Raw genomic sequence first — 17,608 nt, forward strand, 5'->3', positions numbered from 1 at the left:
CCTAGCTGTGTGAGGCTGGGTTTTTTTCATATAGTTCAACTAAAACAGCACATTGCAGCTGAATCCAGAAGCAGATTTGAAAATCCAGCTACCTTTCTATTAAGTCAGATAGTAAAGATATAGTATACCTTTGAACAGTACAGGTTTGAACTGATTAGATCCACTTGTACACAGATTTTTTTTTCAGTAAATATGTACTACAGTGCTACATGATCCACAGTTGGCTGAATCCACAGATGCAGAACTGGAGGAAGGGATACAGAGGAGGGGAGATTTTGTGGATTTTTGACCCAGTGGAGAGTCTGTGCTGTATCTAACACCTGTGTTGTTCAAGGGTCAACCATATTTGCAAAAAATAACACCACTCTTCTCACAAATTTTTGCTTTAGAAAATAGTTACTTTAAAAATAAAAATGTATCATTTTACCATGTAATTGGGTTTATTGTAGTCAATTTTTGCAAGTTAACAAATAGTTTTTAAATTCTCCTTTAAAACTTTGAATGTAACTCAGATAAACAAAAGCTCTTTGGATCCTTAAAGATTTATAAGAATGTAATGGGGTCCTGGGAATCAAAAGTTTGAGAACCACTGCTTTAAACAGTAAGAAAATATTCAAAATCATATTTAAATAAATGACTTAGAAATTATTTTACTCAATAAAATGAATCACATGTAAGACAAAGTGAATGAAAGGGTGCTAAAGTACAAAGCAGAAATACCCAGGAGTCAGGAGAAACCAAGGCACAGAGAAACACAGACACACCTTGGTCACACAGATACACACACACTCTCTATAGCTGTCTTTAATTTTCTAAGCCAGAAGTGACTGCTACCTATCACTTGAGTGTGAGCATGGCTGTAAAACCAGGTGGACCAATAGTCCCTTCACACTACACTCAGGTAAAAACTGCTCCTCGATTTGCTGCCTATATTGTTTGTACAACCTATCCTGGCTTGAATCTTTGCCTTCAAGTCTCAAAGGCTGGCTTGGTTTGCCCTTGGAGTCTATCCATTCATCTACTAAATCAGCCCCTCTCCATTATATCCTGGATACCTGTTCCGGGTTTAAACTTGAAAACAATTCTTGGCAATGATCTGAGCAACTAATTCCTAGTATTTCCAGCCTAATTAAATCTTCCCTTCCCCAAGTAGACAAGGCAATTTTACTAAAGCACAGAAAAGTCAAAAACTTAAAATGATAGTTTCCATAACATTTTTAACTCTCCCAATGTAAACCGCCCCCCCCCCCGCCAAAAAATCTTGAAAAACCTCTTTAAATTGTTTAACCAAGTGTAACTATTATGTAACTTTATAGAGCCTGTTAATAAAATCTGGTGTACTTTTATTAGCAAGTCTTTAAGACATCACAGATGGAGAGTGAAGTAATCCTGTCCAGTCTGCATTCTTAGTGAGAACTTGCAGTCACTCACTCAAGGCCACGCTCCAGGGCCAGACTGAATCCCATTTTTCTGTATCTTCTGATCAGAGGAAAACGCCAGGCGCCTTCTCGCAGCACCTTGGCCACTCAATTCCCAACATACATAGTAATGAAACTGAATCAACAGAGCAACTTTCTCCTCTTTCTACTGCCATGCTTCTATAAAAAGACACTTGGAAATAAAACCCAACTAAAAAAAGAACACACTGTATTAGGATACTGACCTGGAATCACGCACAAGTCAAACTCACAGTCTATTTGGGGCCAGCGCAAGACCCATACTGAAGCAGAATCTACTGCGTGGACCTGCCATTCTCCGCAGAAAGTGTTCTGACAAAGGACACCACTTCAGTGATCTGGGTCCCCATCCCACACACATCTTTGCAGTGCCTTTTCTCACAGTCACGTTGGGTGACTACGTCAGACCTCCTCACGTGACGGGGTCTTAGAAACACATGCATCAGATCTCGGAAACAGATTACAAAACAGAAGCCCTTTATGGAGTTCAGCGACGTCTAAGAAAAGGAAAATCCTCTCACGTTGCCTTCTAAATGCAGCCCAAAAGGAGCAGAGAAGAGCTGCATTTATCAGATTTTCATGCATTTAAGCTATCAGATTCAAGAAAGTGTAGCATGACAAGGGAGGTCTGTTTTTCATCTGAAATTCAGGTGGCTGGAAAAGGTAATATCAGGAAACTGCTGGAGTCCACTCAACAGGGACGCAGCTTGGCTTGAGCCACCTTTCTTGACTATGTTGTTCTGAAAAGGCAAACATTTGGTCTCCAGACTTGTAGTTGCGTGCATATGGATTGTGAGAAGGAGTATTATCAGATTCACAAGTGACGCAACGTGCCCGGTGAAATATTTCAGGTTGCTTGTTTGGAAAGATGAAAGGGGGAAAAGGTCCTTTGTTTCTCTTTTTTTTTTTATCCTTTTTGAAACACAGCAGTGTTTAGAGGAGGTAGCCTTTGGGTTCATCTCACGATTGAGCTTGCCTGGACACCTGCTTGCTTAAGAAAGCTGGCAAATGTGCTTGGAGAATCTTCTCTCTAAAGCCCTGAAGTGCTGCATCCGTTTCTTGTCCTACCAAATTCCACTGACATTTAGAGGTGCTAATGTGAAAAGGAATTTTAAAAGTCTGAATGCTGTGGGAACTGAGTTACCAGAATGACCAGGACAGGGGTCCCATCCCCTGGAACTTCTCATTTTATGGGTGAGCATATAATCTAGAGTTGGTTTCAGAAGCCAAATACCTTTTTCTTAAAGGCCTATCTGATTGAATAGCCCCATTCCTTTCAGTTGACTGTGACCTGTCAGGGAGGATGGAGGGAAGAACTATTATACATTCTGGCTTCTGAGCAAAAATGAACTTCCTGCTCATTGCGATGGGTTATCCTAAAAAAAGGACAGAGACCAACTGCTGCATGGTGTTAAAACTATCTAAATCCACCTGCCATTGCACCCTTGTTCTCCACCCCTAGCTTCCTGCACCCCAGCTTTCTGGGGACTCCTGCAAGACAATGAATCACAGTTTGCATGGACTCTTTCTGGATGAACCAGAACCTGGGCAGAGAGGAATGAACCAGGTAATACACGTGAAAAGCAGCAAGCACAGTGCTCAGCACACAGCAGGGGTTCAAAGAATACGGGTGAGAATCAGCTTGAGAACTGACTCCCAGTTCTGTGTCCTGCTCGCCTGTGACTGAACAGAACCACTTAGGCATGCAATGCGTAGGGTGGTCTTTTAACTGCACGAAGGAGATCAAGTCAGGCCCTGCCTAGAGCCCTTCAGTGGCTATCCCCAGATGTTAGGGTGGAATGAAGACCCCTCGCTGTGGCCTGTGAGGCCCTGCACTGTCCATGGGTCCCAGCCACTATTCCCAGACTCCCACCCCCTCTGCCCCACTCTCTGTGCTCACACTCAGTCCTCCCTTTGCTGCCAGTCTCTCCTGGCCCAATTCCAGTCCTGCCCAGGGGGCTGGCTCACCCCTGCTTTAGGCCCAGCTCAAATGTCAACTCTGAGGGCCCACCCCATCTCTCTATTTGCTCCCGCCTCTACTTGCCCTCACATCATCTTCATGCTACATACTTCAACCTGCAATTATCACAAGTATTTGCCTGCTTGTTCGCTGTCCACTGTGTCTGCCAGAAAGTAAACTCCAGGAGGGAAAGGACCTTATCCGTCCAGTTCACGGCTGTGTCTCCAGGCCACAGGGCACAGTAGGCACTTGGGAACTATTTGAAAGCACAGAGACTCACCCTGATGAAAAGAGCCACCACACTCCTGGGCCCACTTATCTGCTCTGCTTTTCTTTTCCACAGCACTCACAGCATCCCCATACACTGCAGAATTTACTCATTATTGACTGTTCATCTGCCTGCTAGAAATTTAAGCATCATGAGGACAGAAATCTCTGATTTTCTGCACTGATGTATCTTAGGCACCTAGAACAGTGCCTGATACATCGCAGGCCCTCAAAATATTCATATACTACATGAACGATCCGTACTATAAACAGATACACGGTCCTAAATCAGCATTATGTATGGATAGGCACTGTATATACTTCGAATTACAAGGTTCATCTATGTGAATTTCCCCAACCAATTTTGAATAAAACTGCTTTCATCTGATACATTTCAGGCTGTAAAGCACTTCACATATTAATCTATTTAATCCCCTTCATAATCCCGTGAGGCAGACACATAAAATGGAGACACTGCCACCAACTCAGGGTTAAATGCATTAACAGAGTCAGTGCTCACCACACGGAAGCTGCTAATCTCAGGCCCACGGTACAGATGTGGAAACGGAACCCAGGGTACTGCCTCACTCACAGCAGAGTGGTAATTGCTGATGTGCCCAGCACCCAGCCCCCTGCAGGCTACCGCATCACACAGAGCAGGAGGGAAGTCGGAGCAGCTGACTCGCCATCTCCGAGCACAAGATGGCTCTGCACCAAGCCCAAGCTGCAGGCGGGTGGTGCAGGCTCACCCCTGAAAAGCCCGAGGCAGGGAACAGACCCGGGTGGACTCCAAGAGCTAGGGCTGGTCGGTGGGTAGCCTGCCTGGGCCCCACACTCGAAAGTCACTAAAAAATGCTGCCTGACGTGAAGCAGAGTGTGCCAGAGGGGTCCCCTGAAAAACCAGCCGAGGACTGGAGCTCAGGCAAGCCGACCCATGACCATGGCTGGTAGTTACCAGGGCAACCTGTGCGTTGCCAGAGGATGAGCCTCAGGCCCGGGACCTATCACGGCTTCCCCGGGTGTACCGTTATGGGACACAAGGCAATTTCAAGGTGCCAGCTGAACACACAGTCAGTCAGCATCTGCCCCACAGCCCAGAATTTACTAAACAGCCGAGGCTTTTACATTACACTCACATGTAGCCAACTTAGGATTTTTAGTATTAAAAAAAAAAAATAGATTTTAAAAGTTTGTTGCCAACTCAGTCCAAGGATGTGGACTGAATCCATCAGGAAGATGAGTTTTCATGTGCCTCCCCCCATCCCCCACTTGAGTATTTAGACTTGTCCTTTCATTACAGGCCTGTGGATGATACAATCTCAGGGATCATGAGACTCAGGCTGGGGACCTGTCAGTTGGGATAAAGCATGAGACCAGTGGCGATGAAGCATCAGGGGAGGGTTAGGGGAAGGGAAGCTGTGGGGTGGGGCCGCCTTTGGGAGGGAGCCTTTCCATGACAGTGAAAACAATCTCCTGGCCAACATGGATCTGAGACACGGTTAGGGAGGCTCCTTAGAACCCTGAACCCAAATTCCAGTATCTTTACCAAAGCTTAGAAGGTCTCTGTGATTTGACCTCATTTCCTGCCACTCTAACCCAACCCAGCCCTCCTTCTGTTCATTGAATATGCTGAGGATCTTCCCACCTCAGGGCCTCTGCGCATGTGGCTTCTGAAGCCAAGAATGCCTTTCCAGCCCAGGCAACAGCCTATCCTGGTCTCTATCCAACAATCCATTACCCCTCAATCAGGTTTACCTGTCCTATACTCCTCAGCAGACTCTTCTTGCATAGTATATACTATGGTTATAGGCTTCCCAGGTGGAGCTAGTGGTAAAGAACCTGCCTGCAACGCAGGAGACACGTTCTTGATCCCCGGGTAGGGAAGATCCCCTGGAGGAGGGCATGGCAACCCACTCCCGTACTCTTGCCTGGAGAATCCCATGGACAGAGGAGCCTGGAGGGCTACAGTCCACAGGCTCACCAAGAGTCAGACATGACTGAAACGACTTAGCATGCACACACGCACTATGGTTGTAGTTAAGTATTATTTGATAAATGTGTGCTTTACCACAAGCATATGAATTCTGTGAAGGCTGAAAACTATTTACCACTATTTACCACAGTTTCCCCTAGCTCTCAGCACCACACTTGGCACATAACACGCTGATAAACTTTTATGAAGTAAATGCAAAAACAAAAAACACCCAGACAATAAACTTTCTAGAGCCCACCATACCTGGCACTGTTAACCAGGCTTTCTGGATCCAGAGTTAGGTCAACACGAACTGCCCTACAACTTGTCACCGATGCTAAAAGGTTGAACGTTAAAAAATCAACAAGTCTGACACTGTAAAAGGAAAAACAAAACACACACACACACAATCAACTCTGCTGGTCTAAAACTGGAGCTGGATAAGACAAGCGAGGGCTGTGCACTGCCATGAAGTTATTACGGCTCACACAAGCTAAAACAATGAAACACAGCTCTGAAGCACCAAAAAACTGCTTACTGTTATTGCTTTGGCTCAGAGAAAGGAAAAGAGTATTTCTTCAAGCTCTAACGACGTGCTTTGTTCTGTTAACGACAAAAACAACAGGCCCAAAATGGAGCTGCTTATGCTATGCCTCATGTCATCAAACTGGAACTTACTTAAGAGTTTTGGCTCTCTCTGCAATGCAATCCTAAACTAGATATCAGCTTAAATCAGGAATAGACTGATAAGCATTAGTTAGGTAGTCTGCGTGACAATCCCTGTCACCCCCTATAAGGAAACGAACCTTGCAATAACCAACCCACCTTTTTGCCTGGTATAATTTCCTTGTTCTGTTCCCTTCTGCCAATAACCTCTCACCTTGTGTAGCTCTTTGGAGCTCCATTCTGTCTGCCAGATTGGATGTTGCCTGACTCATGAATCACTAAATAAAGCCAGTAAGATCTTTAAAATGTACTCAGTTGAATTTTGTCCTTTTGTCTTTAAGCCCTAAGCATTTGGCCTTTGTCTCCTGAGTGCTTGGACTGAACTAGCAACAAACTTTTAAAAGTTAACTTAAAAAAAAAAAATGCTAAAAATTTAAAGTTATCAACGTGGGGGTGCAGCATAAGGTCCTAGTGTCAGGTAATTAACAAGGCTCCATTTCCGTACCTGTGCTCCCTGCAAGCACCTCCAGGGATGTCCGCTTTCTGTAACCACTTTCAGTTCCTTCCAAGGTCATTTCCCTCACTCAGCCCCCTCTCATGAAATGCTGATCAGGAGAAGGGTCTGGGCTAAGTGAAGCACAGCTGGGTCTGTGGCCTGCTTCTGGGTCCTGTAACTGTGGATGCTTGTGTTTCCTGGTACACTGATTGGTGACCCACCCCCAAAGGCATACACAAGCCCTCTTTGCCCATCAGGCAACCAGCGGTAAGACGGAAGAGGCATCATAATGTGAGCTTACAATGGTGGTTCTCTGCAGAACTGTACATCGGACTCACCTGTGGAGTCTCAAAAAGAATAGGAGCCAGGTGACACTGCTGAGACTGAATCTGTTTCGGGAACAGGATCTGGGTAGGTGGGAGTGTGGCATCCTGCTGAAAGTTACCCAGGTATGTTGTGCACACAAGCTGGCACACGACTTCTAACTACCCTTTGACGAATCAGGTCACTGTGTCTCCTGTAGGTGTTGGAGCCCCTCTGGGCAGCCTCCCTGAGAGCTGCTTTAAAGTGACATTGACATTCCACCACACGTGTGTCAGCATCCCCCACTCATTCATGGGACAGGAGGAAGCTCACCTAAATATGCCAGCTGCGTGCTATGCCCCCAACACCACACAAGCACATCCCTGTGCCCAGCAGTGCTCTGCACACTCCATATACACCGTCCTGATGAAGCCTCACAGCAACCTTATTTTGAAAATGAGAAAACTGAGACTTGGAGAGGCTGTGTAATTTGACCAAGGTCATTTAGTCAGTGAGCAGCAAAACTGGGATTAAAACCTGAGCAGGATGACTCAAAAACTACACTCTCCACTATAGGTTTGGAGCACCAAAAAACAAAGCGCTTAGCTTTTCCTGGTATCAGAAGTTCTTTACTGGTATCAAAAGCTCCTATGCTCATGACCCCAGCCTACCAACCAGCATGTGGGTGCTTAGCAATCGGTAGCCTGGATTTGAGGGGGGCACCACCTTCAAGGGGACAGGTTATGCCCTGTGGTATGCTGTGGGGTGGGGGTCTTGTGGGGCTCATAGCCCACCCACAGTTTGCTTGGCCCCAGGCAGGTACCCTGCTGAGGGCTGCATCCCCCTGCCAGAAGGGGCTGTATCCCCCATATGCACAACGATTCTATACGGATCATCAAATGGCTCTGAAGTGAACACTTCACGTAATTCAGAATTTTCCATAAATTTCTACTTTTATTTTCTTTAAAAAATGTAAACTTCAAGGGCTTCCCTGGTGGTCCAGTGGCTCAGACCTCGTGCTCCCAATGCAGGGGGCCCGGGCTTGATCCCTGTTTGGGAAACTAGATCCCACACGCTGCAACTAAGAGTTCAAATGCTGCCACGAAGATCGAAGACCCTGCATGTCGCAACTAAGACCTGGGGCAGCTAAATAAGTAATTTAAAAAAATGTCATTTTTAAAAAGTCATCAAAGTAACAGATGACACTATTAAATAAACATTATCATTTTGGTCCATTTCCATTTCAAGGTAATATTTATCAAATGTCTACCACCCTCCAGTTATTGAGTATAACACAAGAGGCTACCACAAAAAGTGGGTACAGAAGGGGCATACGGCTGCTGCTCCTGCTAAGTCGCTTCAGTCGTGTCCAACTCTGTGCGACCCCATAGACGGCAGCCCACCAGGCTCTGCCATCCCTGGGATTCTCCAGGCAAGAGTACTGGAGTGGGTTGTATAGGGGGTGATTAAAGCTACTGAACTAAGACAGCTGAGGGACCTGAGAACACTGTATTAGTCCACTCATGAAGCAGGGTTCTCCTGAAGGATAATGTGGGATACAGCAGACCATGTCCAGTCTAGCACTGTGGCTAAGAGCCTGAACTCTGATGTCAAGTTTAGCTCTCATCATGTTCTGCCTATGACCTTGGGCAAGCTTCTTACTCTGCACCTCAGCATCTTCATGTGCAAAATGGAGCTAATAATAGCATCTTATCAGGTTAAAATGAAGATTAAATGACAGTAACCATGAAGTGGTTGGCTTAATATCTGGCACAAAGTCAAGCTTAATAAACATTAGCTATTATTAGTATAACTATTACCAATTAATTATTATTAGTGGTAAATGTCAGTAGGAACAAGTATTACCAAGTCTTGACCACAGGCCCCAAATATAGGGAATGTGACATTCCTCAATGATAGGGACAAATACTCTATTTCACTGTGTGCCGGGAGTTCGCCAGTCCCCCTCACGGTGTTTACCACCCTAGAGGGGCTCATCAACTAATCATCTTCCTAATGCCAAAAGCAGTTATTACATCTGCGCCTTAGCTGATATGTGGGAACTGAGTTGCAAGTATTATCAAAATGATTTTCTTTAGTTGCATCATATGTTAGCACTTCTTCTAAGCCTATGGAAGAAAGCATTCATATCTTAAATAAAAATTATCCAAGTAGGCTATTAGCAATTTTTTAGCAATTAGTAAAAGCTCGACAGGAAGGAAACTAAAATAATGTATTTAAGACAAATAATCTATACATTTCTTCTGTGTGCACTTGTCTTTTTAAGTCAGAACGTCACTCAACTTTTGGCTATAAAAACAAGGTCTGGTGCTGGTCGTTGATTGGGTCATGTGCTGGTTTTATTTTTATTTTTTGGCCATTTGGCACATGGGATCTAAGTTCTCCAACCAGGGACTGAACCCATACCCCCTGTGGTGGAAGCATGGAGTTCTACCCACTGGACTGTAGGGGAAGTCCCTCGTGCTTGTTTTATATGGTGAAATTCTTTCATTTTCTAAGAAAGCCTTCCCTGTGTTCTGCTTCATCATCTGTCCTATCTCTTTAGTCTCTTGGCAGACCACATTTGCTCCTCTGCCCTCACACTGAGGGGATTTTTACAAGGGTAAGTTCTTAAGACCTCCTCTCTCTTACTTTAAACTAGGAACCTAATAACAGTAGTTTGGTTATGATTTATTTTAGAGAACATTTTGATGCTCTGCATTTTTCATGTTAAAGTCTTTTTAATTTATGTCTCAGTTTAATGGATTCATTAGGTTGTGGCTGATTCAGTGAAATTTTTTTTGAAAATCTGGGTTTGGTCCGGGGTTTTGCACATTTATGTGCTGATTCTGGATTTTGGTTCAAGCTGCCATTGAATCACTGAATTCCCTGATTAAAATTTTTGACAACTGTCAGAAGGAGCCAGTTGTTCCAAGCTTTCTTTTTCTTGGTCCCCAAGCTGTCCTTTCTCCTCCTGTGGAGTTATCTTTGTCCTCAGAGGGCAGAGCAGGGCCCCTGCTTACACACTCCTGGGCTCAAACTCCAGTTCTGCTACTTAGTAGCTGTATGAATTTAAACAAGTTAATTAGCATCTCAAGACTTGGGCTTTTTTTTTTTTTTAATCTATAAAATGGATATAATAGTGCAACTTAGTTCTTAATAGGATTAGAAGGGACAATCCAGATAAACCATAGTATCTCAGTCTATTGCTCTTTTACACTCTGATAATTTTCCATGAAAATTCCAGAAAACAAAACAATCCCAGCAACTCTTTTCTTTAGCTCATCTCATTATGATAATAGCAACCAATTTAACGCCTGTTGGTTGAAAGGGTGTTGGAAGCAGGGGGTCATTTTGTAAGTGGGGATTTCCCTGGGGCTGAAGTGGAGCAATGAGTGGCCTGGAGAGTCCCTGGCTTTAAGGGCTTCCAAGGAGCCTGGGCAACTTAATTCTGGTGGGCCGGACAGGCAGGAGTTACGGGACTCAGGTCAGGCTGACCCCAAAAGAAGAGAAGTTAGAAAAACATACTTGTGAAAAAGAAGTACAAAAATAAATACTCAGCAAAATAAGGGACTGTGGGTAACACATTGTGTGTTAGTCGTGGTAACACATGTTAGTGGGTAACACATTGTCCGACTCTTTGTGACCCCACGGACTGTAGCCCACCAGGCTCCTCTGTCCATGGAATTCTCCAGGCAAGAATACTGGAGTGGGTTGCCATTTTCTTCTCCAGGGGATCTTCCTGACCTAGGGATAGAACCTGGGTCTCCTGCATTACAGGCAGATTCTTTACCATCTGACCCTGTTAGGGAAGTCTGTTAATATGGGTATAGTAATGTAATTAAAAGAACACTTTCAAAGAACAGGTATATGTATCATAATATAGTATCAATAAAGCCAGTAACTATGTGTAAACAGGTGCAAAATCTGTGATTCTATTATTTGGGGGAGCCCTGCATGCCTATTACACATATTTCTACCAACCCAACTATGAAGAATAAGCAGAGAAAAAGAGGTTGGGTTCACAACAACCAGGGAGAGCTTCTACCCCTTGAGTGGCCTCTTCAGGGCCACGGGTCGCCCTTTTCAGCCTAGTAAAGGCGCTGAGCAACACTGCTCTCGACCGTCATTTTAGCTCTGAATAAGATTATTGCTCAGCTTCTTCACATACAGAAATGCCAAGAACATCCAGATGGCTAGTCTCACCATTATTAGGGGTCAGGGTTGGGGAGGGAAAGCATTCTAAGCCCCATTGCTCTGTTCCCTTTACACCTTCCATCTGTTCCATCCTCACCTTGTGGAGAGGGGTCCTTGAAGCACAACAGGGCAAGCGATGCCCTGAGTGGTGATCAATGCCAGCAAGAAGGAGAGCGGACGAAGCAGAGTCCTGGACCAGGAGAGGTGGGGCTGGATACAGGATATGGGAGATGGAGGCCAGAGGGAAGGGGCCCGGGGCTCCCTCCTGAGGCCTCTGTACTGATGCCCCCCCTACCCTGCTAGGAGATAGGACCCCGGGTGCTGTTCCACAACTCCTTGGAAGGTCTGGCTTACTGTGTCACTGAACCTGCCCACTCTACTCTCCCAGGTGTCAAGGGCATAATAGCAGGGTTAGAGACACACAAGTAAATTCCCCATGGCAGACCTTCACTTTGAGAGCAGGCAGTTCCTCTAAGGGATCAGTCCCTCATGATCCCTGAGGAGCCTTTCCCAGGGCAGCAACTCTTTCATGCTTGTATCCTGAAGTTCTTTTCCACTTGACGACTGGAGTACATTCCCAGTTCCCAGTGCTACATCCACAAGATGGTGCTGAGTCCACACAAAGAGATGCTCTTGGGTCCTGAGTCACTGGGGATCCAGTCCCCAAAACCTTGCTCAAAATGGGCAGATGAACGAATTTTGTTTCAAAATAAATAGACCTTGGGTGTTTTAGATAACAAAAAGCATAGAGCAAGTTTCTTAGTGGAGCATGCCTTCTAACTACTTCTTCATTTGCTATAGATGGATTCTCGAGATTCTTCAGACCAGGAGTAGGGACCACTCCACCCAGTGTGGGAATTTCCTCCTTAGAGGAGCAGTCCTCATGCAGAGCCCTCAGTTGTGACCTCTGCATGTGACAGCCCTTCGAAGGTTTGCATGTCCCTTCCCCGGGCTAAACATCTCTAGTTCCTTCAACTAGGCCCCAGCAAAGAGAATTTTATAGACAAGGAACTTTAGATAGTTTCGTCCAACCCTCTCATTTTAGATGTGAGAAAATGGAGGCACAGAGAAGTAGAATGACTTGTATAAGGTCTCATGGTATCACTAAAACAGGTTTCCAGATTTCTGGCTCCATACACCGTAAGCATATCACCATACTCCTCAACTGACAGCCACCAAACCTGCTCACTGACACAGGACCTTAGAATGTTTTTGACTTCCCTAAGCCTCAGTCTCTTCACATATTAATTGGAGCAAATCATACAGCCCTCATGGGCTGCTGGGGGGATTCAAGGAGAGTACCAGGTGGCGCTAGTGGTAAAGAGCCCACCTGCCAACGCAGGAGACGTAAGAGATGCGAGTTCGATCCCTGAGTTGGGAAGATCCCCAGGAGAAGGAAATGGCAACCCACTCCAGTATTCTTGCCTAGAGAACCCCATGGACAGAGAAGCCTGGTGGGCTAGAGTCCATGGGGTTGCAAAGAATCAGATGTGACTGAAGCAACTTCACACACACACACACACACACACAGAAGGGCACCTAGCCAGGGCAAGTACATAGCAAATAGTAAGTGTGTGATAATTGATTTTATTTATAATATTCAGACTCTTTTTTTGGCATGGAGTTCTCCTTTCTGCCTTTGTAGTCTTCTTCTTCCGTGGCTTCCCAACTTCCAAGGCTGAATTTTTAAACTGATTCTCAAAAATTCATGTAGGCTTCCCATGTAGCTCAGCTGGTAAAGAATCTATCTACAATGCAGGAGACCTGAGTTCCACTCCTGGGTCAGGAAGATCCCCTGAAGAAGGAAATGGCAACCCATTCCAGTATCCTTGCGTGGAGAATCTCCTGGACAGAGGAGCCTGGCGGGCTACAGTTCATGGGGTCACAAGAGTTGGATATGACTTAGTGTTATCTTTCTTTCTTTCAAAAATTCACTCATTCTTGTGAAATGCAGTTGTGTTCCTTCGATCCATAATTTTTAGTCTGTTGGAATATTTCAGAAAGACAATGCTATCTTAAAATATAACTACTGATTCCTTGAACATGATATGCTGACTCCTCCTTCAGAAACTTCCAAGTAAGTCTAGGGTGGTAATGTCTGTGGCAAAAGGCAGTCTCCTCCAAAGACTGGCAGAATGTGATCATTCTTTTTACCCACTCAGACTTTATTTTAACATCAGGACTGTTATACTGATGACGACTTAGAAAATATTCTTCAATTTGTTAGAATAAAAAAAGATAAAGCTCAGTATCATCTAAAAGAGGAAGAAGGTTACAGCCACACTATCAGGAAGCAACCCTGACTTTGCGAAGAGAAGCTCTGGTGTGTTAATACACTAATATGTTTGGATGAAGACACTGGGACCTCAGGGTAAGTGAACTTTTACCCTGAGACCTCAAAACTTCAGAGTTGCTGGGGGGTAAAGTTGTTGGGAATAGACTATGAGCTAAAGAACAAGATGGCAAGGCCCTGGAGCTGATCTGTGGTTCCTGGGCTGGTCCTTGGTTGCAGGCTTTCTCCCAACTCCATTGCTGGAGAAGGCAACCCACTCCAGTACTCTTGCCTGGAAAATTCCATGGATGGAGGAGTCTGGTAGGCTGCAGTCCATGGGGTCGCAAAGAGTCGGACACGACTGAGTGATTTCACTTTCCCTTTCCACTTTCATGCACTGGAGAACTTAGCAGCAGCAGCAGCAGCTCCACTGTATCAACAAGCACAGGAATACTAATTCTCCAAACATTCTTCTCTTTCCCTCATCCTAACTAGCTCAGGCCACTTGTTTTTCAGGGGCTCCCATCCCAGCATCCTCAGATCCTGCTGCTCTGGAGACTACAGCCAGCCTATAATCATTCCAGTGCCCGTATCTGCTCACCCGGAAAAACACTGCCTTCCCCATCCTGCGGCTTTCCAAACACCAACCTTCTGGAAACTTTCTTGTTCAACAAAGGCAGAACAAAAAGAAAGAACACCTCACCTTACTCCTGTTTAGCTCTCTACCATTTATAAAGCAGGCTTCCCTGGTGGCTCAATGGTAAAGAATCTGCCTGCCAGGCAGGAGACATGAGTTGTATCCCTGGGTTGGGAAGATCCCCTGGAGAAGGAAATGGCAACCGACTCCAGTACTCTTCCCTAGGAAATCCCATGAACAGAGGAGTCTGGCGGGGCTACAGTCTATAGGGTCGCAAAGAGTCGGACATGACTTAGTGACCAAACAACAACGACGTCTACAAAGCACTTCCGCACACAACATCTGATCTCCTTTCTCACAACACCCCTGTGGACTGTGAAATAATATTTCCATTTCAAAGATGAAGATGTTAAAGCTCAGAAAAATTAAACCAAAATCCAAACACCACATGGCTTTAAGTTGACCAGGTTGAGTTTTTCAACCCTGATCGTGTGACTCTGGATCAAATTCTTTCTAGCATACTTAAAAGGAAGACTGTATTTATGTGATTCTAAGTTTTAGTAAATATAAACCACTATCTCATCTTCTGATTGGTATGTTTAGTAGCTGTGTATCTTTGTCGGCCAAAGTCAATGTCAAATGTGTACTTGCCACTCAAAAAACTACACATCATCAGCTATTTTTACCAATAAAATGGGGTTTTCCTGTTCAGCCTATATACCACAGACATACTGCTGACTAGCTGATCATTTATGCATTTTACTTCATATTCTCTGCCATTCTGCATGACTTGACCACACAGTGTTTTATTTAATTTATTCTGTAAAATGGGAATGATGCCTGAGATGATGATCATGATAGTTAAATGAGGCATGATTACAGAGACCTCAGCTAGCAGGTGTTCCCTTCAGTTCAGTTCAGTCACTCAGTCGTGTCTGACTCTTTGCGACCCCATGGTCTGCAGCATGCCAGGCTTCCCTGTCCATCACCAACTCCAAGAGCTTACTCAAACTCATGTCCATTGAGTCGGTGATGCCATCCAACCATCTCATTCTCTGTCATCCCCTTCTCCTCCTGCCTTTGACCTTTCCCAAAACCAGGGTCTTTTCCAATGAGTCAGTTCTTCACACCAGGTGGCCAAAATATTGAAGTTTCAGCTTCAGCATCGTCCTTCCAAAAAAATATTCAGGACTGATTTCCTTTAGGATTGACTGGTTTGATCTCCTTGCAGTCCAAGAGTCTTCTCCAACACCACAGTTCATAAGCATCAATTCTTTGGCGCTCGTCCTTCTCTATGGTCCAACTCTCAGATCCATACATGACTAATGGAAAAACCATAGCTTCGACTAGATTTGACTAGCTTTTAACTAGGTGGTCACTTAATGGTATTATATACTACTGCTTCTATTGCTACAACTTCATTACATTCACTAAAACCAAGTAGAGTTTTTTAAAAATATTTATTTATTTGGCTGCACCAGGACTATGCACTAAGGATCTTCATTCTTTATTGTGGCACACAGGATCATTTTAGTTGTGGCATGCGAACTCTCAGTTGCGGAATGTGGGATCTAGTTTCCTTACTAGGGATCAGACTTGGGCCCCCTGCTTTGGGAGTGTGGAGTTTGAGCCACTGGACCACCAGGGAAGTCCCTTAAGTAGACTTTTGTTTCCTAAAAAGTGCCTGATGTACTATAAGGCAGTATGGATACCATGATTCAGAGAAGCAGAAAAATGATTTCGTCCCCTTGGCCTTATTTAATCCTTTATTTCTTTTCAGAAAGCTCCTGGAGCCCACAGTCCAATGGAGGACACAGACATGCAGACAAACAGCTCCTCCGTGATGACGGAAGTGCTCTAATGAGCACGCCCAGGGCTTTGAAGGAGGTAGCCTTACACTGAGTTTGGGGAAGAATAGTCAGGGAAAATGAGGTGGAACCAAGTCTTGAGAGACAGGGAGAATTTCTCTGGGATCTAAGAAGGAAAAAGGCATTCTATTCTAATAAGAGGTCAGGCAAAGGCAAAGGAGCAGGAAACAGAATGACGCATTTGGAGACTGGCAAAGAGGTGGGGCTTCCCACATGGCTCAGTGTTAATGAATCTCCAATGCAGGAGACGCAAGAGACACAGGTTGGATCCCTGGACTGGAAAGATCCCCTGGAGAAGGGCATGGCAACCCACTCCAGTATTCTTGCCTGGGAAATCCCATGGCCAGAGGAACCTGGTGGGCTACAGTCTGTGGGGTTGCAGAGAGTCAGACCTGACTTAGTGACTAAACACACAAAGAGGTGGGATGTCTGCTGCACAGACGTTGGGCAGGGCCGGATGGGAGATGGAGATGGAGAGACTGGCAGGGACCTTGATCCTCTAGCCTGGGAGAGAAACCTTACCTGCATACTTGAATCACCTATGAGAACTCGAGAACATGAACACTCAGGCTCCATCTCGAGATTCTAATTTGTTTGGTCTTGAGTAAAAAGAAAAAACTCTCCAGGTGATTCTAATGTGCACCCAGGACAATGGTGAGTACTTTAAAAGATCTGAAGCAGAATCATTTAGACAAATATGCAGACAGGTCATTCTGGGAGCAGTTTGATGAGAAGGATGTCTGGAGGGGGCTGGAAAGAAGGCAAGGAGACAGCTGGGGATGACAAAGAGAGAAATAAGTAAAAGCTATTTGAATGGAAGAATCAACTAGTTATAAACTCGAGGAGAGAGAAAGGGGGAACAAGACCAGAGGGCTGGTCTGGCAGAAGAAGAATTAAGTCAGTGTGGCCTCTGAGGAGCCTGGTGGGAGACGCAGCTGGCACTCTCAAGCAGGACGCCTCCACATTGGACTTTGATCCACGATGGACTTTGATGCTACGAGGAAGCTGGGCTGAGGATGCAGCCATGCATTGCACTGACACACAAGCTGGCTGCACACAAGAGCATGGATGCTGCCCAAGGAAAGCGGATGAAAAAGAAATAGGGCAGAAGAAGGAACTTGACCAATACCAATACTGAGAGGTGATTGGATGTATCAGAATCACCTGGAGGTTCTTACTAAAAATTTAGTTTCTTGGTGCTACCCTAGACTGAATCACAACAGCCAGGGGGTAAGACCCCAGAAACTGATTTTTCCCAAGTTCCCAGGCACTTCTGAATCAAGGTTAGGCTGGACACTGTATCAGTTTGCTAACATTGCCATAACAAACTACCACAAACTTGGTGACTTAAAACAACAGAGATTTATTCTCTCACAGCTAATGGAGGCCAGAGGTCCAAAATCAAGACGTAGGCAGGGCCGTGCCCTCTCTGAAGCCCCCAGGGGGAGAATCCTTCCTGCCCCTTCCAGCTTGTGATGGTTCTACGGGCCCTTGGCCTGTGGCTGCATAACTC

At 45.2% G+C, this 17,608-nt stretch overlaps 1 protein-coding gene across 15 annotated transcripts in view; it reads right to left on the reverse strand.

The window, feature by feature from the left end:
• Positions 1-17,608, reverse strand: part of ZBTB38 (zinc finger and BTB domain containing 38) — a 143,020-nt gene that overhangs the window by 13,941 nt on the left and 111,471 nt on the right. The window contains exon 1 of one of the 15 annotated variants that reach the window (XM_010858197.1): positions 1,664-5,563. The exons of 13 other annotated variants lie outside the window; for them this stretch is intronic. The gene's annotated coding sequence lies outside the window, so the exon portion shown is untranslated. Of the gene's footprint in view, positions 1-1,663; positions 5,564-13,183; positions 13,302-17,608 lie in introns of those variants that run through there. One more of the 15 variants, XR_826898.1, reaches the window with a different exon arrangement.

The sequence above is a fragment of the Bison bison genome, unplaced genomic scaffold, assembly GCF_000754665.1.
Source record: "Bison bison bison isolate TAMUID 2011002044 unplaced genomic scaffold, Bison_UMD1.0 scf7180017864384, whole genome shotgun sequence".
Classification (NCBI taxonomy): Eukaryota; Metazoa; Chordata; class Mammalia; order Artiodactyla; family Bovidae; genus Bison; species Bison bison.